Source organism: Solanum pennellii, chromosome 4 (assembly GCF_001406875.1).
Source record: "Solanum pennellii chromosome 4, SPENNV200".
In the NCBI taxonomy this organism is placed as follows: Eukaryota; Viridiplantae; Streptophyta; class Magnoliopsida; order Solanales; family Solanaceae; genus Solanum; species Solanum pennellii.
This window is the reverse complement of record NC_028640.1, coordinates 66,558,328-66,562,140: the sequence shown is the minus strand read 5'-3', so window position 1 is coordinate 66,562,140 and position 3,813 is coordinate 66,558,328. Positions and strand designations below refer to the sequence as shown.

The 3,813-nt window shown below is 30.2% G+C and overlaps 1 pseudogene; it reads right to left on the bottom strand.

Annotated features, from left to right (window-relative positions):
* Nucleotides 1-211: 211 nt before the first annotated feature.
* LOC107016957 lies at nucleotides 212-1,325 on the bottom strand (annotated as a pseudogene).
* Nucleotides 1,326-3,813: the final 2,488 nt, after the last annotated feature.

The window sequence follows — 3,813 nt, the reverse complement described above, 5'->3', positions numbered from 1 at the left end:
TTTAACTTATGTATCCAAGTGTAGTATCGAAGAATCGGGAACTTTAAAAATCAAGTGATTCCCAATGTTGTGTCATTAATGGAACTAGGTCCTTTTATAGTTGTACCTTTGACCTTGCCAAATATATTAAGACCTAGTAACATCAATGTTACAAGCTTGTGAGTTATTTGATTTTTTCGGTTCCCCCGTTCTTTGATACTGCACTAAGATACTAAATTAAACTTGAGCTTATGAATGACTTTAGGTCTTTCTTTCCCTTAACTTCAAACCATATTTTATATACCCAGTCTCTTGAAGTCCTCATGTTCTTTCTATGTATCTCCAATAATATCTTCTCACTTATTATTGAAGAAGAAAGACACCTTGGGTTTCAAGGCCATGAACAACTTTCGAAAATTCAAAATTCTGGACAATAAATTATGCAGAAGCTAAGCTTAAATTTAAAACATTTTTCACTGTTGATCTAGAAAGCCAATTTATGTCAATGTTGAGATTAGATATATAATTTCATGTAAGAATTTAAATAATTAGAGACTCCAATTTTGCATCCATTGGTTGTTGGGCTATTCTAACGCAATGTTTCTATGCATCAACCGATAAGCAAGAATTCTCCTCTTATTCCTTGTTTTCTATTTCTATTTTGAAATTTTAGTTTTCTTGGGACTATTATTTCATACCAGGGAAGTAAAACTGAAGATGACCGCTTCCATAGACATCAAATCTAGAAAAAAAAACCTTCGCACCACCCGCCAGACCACCAAACATCCTCTACAACTCATACTTCAAAGAATAGTCAAAATAATCCTCCCGAAGTTGGGGCCGAACTGTGAGGTGTCAGGTGCATCTTATGCCCAGTCTATCAAAGCCTATAACTCTGTAGGAAGGAATCCGTTCCTATAAACCAAGCAAAGGTAATGAGGAAACAAGGTGAAGGATATATGTAAGTAGATCATAAATTATAGTATATAAAACTTAAGTTATTGTTGCAGTGGTTAAGGTACCTTGATCTTTCCAGGACCATCACAATCTTGAATGTCATCATATTGAACTTTCAGACGTTACTTTTGTGATACTTGTAAGACCTTACACCTGAGCCAGTAGCCTCTCATGCCACTATCATGGCAAAACGATGTTCTAAGTTGTCACCAACTTCTAAAGACAACTTATATTGAGGTTCAACAAGACGAATTCCAACCAGTCGTATGCTTGGAAATTTTATTTGTAACTTTGGGGTAAGTTGATGATTTGTTATTTGCTATCTGATTACTAGGAATTGATTCTCCAATAACATATTGTCCACTATCACCAACACTTCTAACTATCATTGACTAACATATTGCCCCTCGTCCAAAATTCCATGGAAAACGACTCTGATCAATCGGTTGGTAAGTTCATTGGGTATCCACAAGGGTCTAACGGAAATTTGTATATGTTCATTGTAAATAATGAAAAGTTCATATAATTAATCCTTGAGCCCCTATTAACCAAAATGTTTGATGGAAGGTTTGGTTCTCAGATGCAAGGTAAGGCTTGCGCTAATGACCCCAAGCGTTGAGTGTTCAAGTCCTAGTGAAGTTTTTTTTTTCAAACATTTTTACTCTATATGTTTGCCTTTTTTTTTCTCACCGCTATTTGTTTGTTTTTTCCCCTTTCTTCTACGCTAAAAAAAATGAGAGACCATAACCTTCAAATCCTGGATTCACCACTGGGTATCCAGCTCAACAATTCCTTGAACAATAAGAAGAGCAGTTGGAAAGTAAAATAGAGTATAAGGTTGAAAATGCACTAACTAATCTCATTATGTAAAATGAATTCTTGATCAATATCATTAAGTGGTGCCCTTAAAGTTTTTTTTAAAAGACAGTTCTCCTCTTCTATAATTTCATTGTTGTATGTTTGCCTTTATTTCTTGCATTTTTTTCTTTTCTTCTATGCTAAAAAAGTGAGCATTCATAACTTTCAAATCCTGGATCAACCACTAGATATCAAATGCAGCAACTCCTTGAGCAACAAGAAGAGCAGTTGGAGAGTAAAATAGAGTATAAGGTTGGAGATGCACTAAATAATCTTATTGAGTGTAAAATGAATACATGATCAACATCATTAAGTGGTGTTTGATCGAATAATTTTAAATTTTTTGCTCTAAAGTAAATTATATATCTATTTGCGTGGGATAATTCATCTTATTCTTTTTACATGAAAACCTAATGGGAGGGCGGCCATTGAGATATTTTATAATGGGAAAAGGGTCTGATATATCCCTCAACTTTGTCATTTAGAGCTGATATACCCCTTGTTATGAAACTGGCTCATATATACCCCTAATTGTAAACAAATGGCACACATATACCCTTTTCCTCTAACGGAAATGAAAAAAAATAATTTTAATCTAAATTTTTATTATTTTTTTCCAAAAAATATAGTCCCATATGAGTAAATTTAATCCTCGTCAACATATTTTTTTTTTACTTTTTTTTATTTTAATGACCAATTTATAATTATTATTCGGGAAAAGGGTCTGATATACCCCTCAATTTTGTCATTTAAGGCTGATATACCCCTTGTTATGAAAGTGGCTCATATATACCCCTACTTGTAAACAAATGGCTCACATATACCCTTTTCCTCTAACGGAAATGAAAAAAATAATAATTTTAATCTAAATTTTTATTATTTTTTTCTAAAAAATATAATCCCATATGAGTAAATTTAATCCTCGTCAAACATATTTTTTTTGACCTTTTTTTGTTTCAATGACTAATTTATAATTATTATTTTGATAATCAAAATTTATTTATGTTTCACTAATATTCTTGTAAAACTTATTGTAGATGACCAATTTTTTTCTTCGAATACGAAATTAAATTACAATACACACAAAAAAAATTAATTTTTTTCTCTTTAAACTAAGAAATGAAAGAAAAACATAAGAATAAGAAACTCAAATAATTATAATAAAAAAAGTCAAAAAATAATTTATATATGAAAAAAATTAAAATATACCTTGAACTTTGATAGAAGAATCATATATATCCCTAGATAATTTTTTTAAAAAAATTACAAGTAATAAATATCAATTTAAAACTAATTTTTTAACTTCCGTTAAATGAAGGGTATATATGAGCCATTTTGTAACAGGAGGGGTATATGTGTGTCGTTTGTATAACAGTAAGGGCATATATGAGCCACTTTTATAACGGGGGGTATATTAGCTCCAAATGACAAAGTTGAGGGGTATATCAGACCATTTTCCCTTATTATTTTGATAATCAAATTTATTTATATTTCACTGATATTCTTGTAAAACTTATTGTAGATAGCCAATTTTTTCTTCGAATACGAAATCAAATTACAATACACACAAAAAATAGTTTAATTTTTTTTCTCTTTAAACTAAGGAATGAAAAAAAAATAAGAATAAGAAACTCAAATAATTATAATAAAAGACGTAAAAAAATAATTTATGTATGAACAAAATTAAAATATATATTGAAATTTGATAGAAGAATCATATATACCCCTAAATAATTTTTTTTTAAAAAAAATTAGAAGTAACAAAAATAAATTTAAAACTAATATTTTAACTTCCGTTAAATGAAGGGTATATGTGAGCCATTTTGTAACGGCAGGGGTATATATGAGCCGTTTGTATAACGGTAAGGGAATATATGAGCCACTTTTATAACGAGGGGTATATCAGCTCCAAATGATAAAGTTGAGGGATATATCAGACCCTTTTCCCTTTTATAATTGAAATATTTTTCTTGATAAATCATTGATTTTTTATTCAAGGTAGTTATTAAATTTACACAA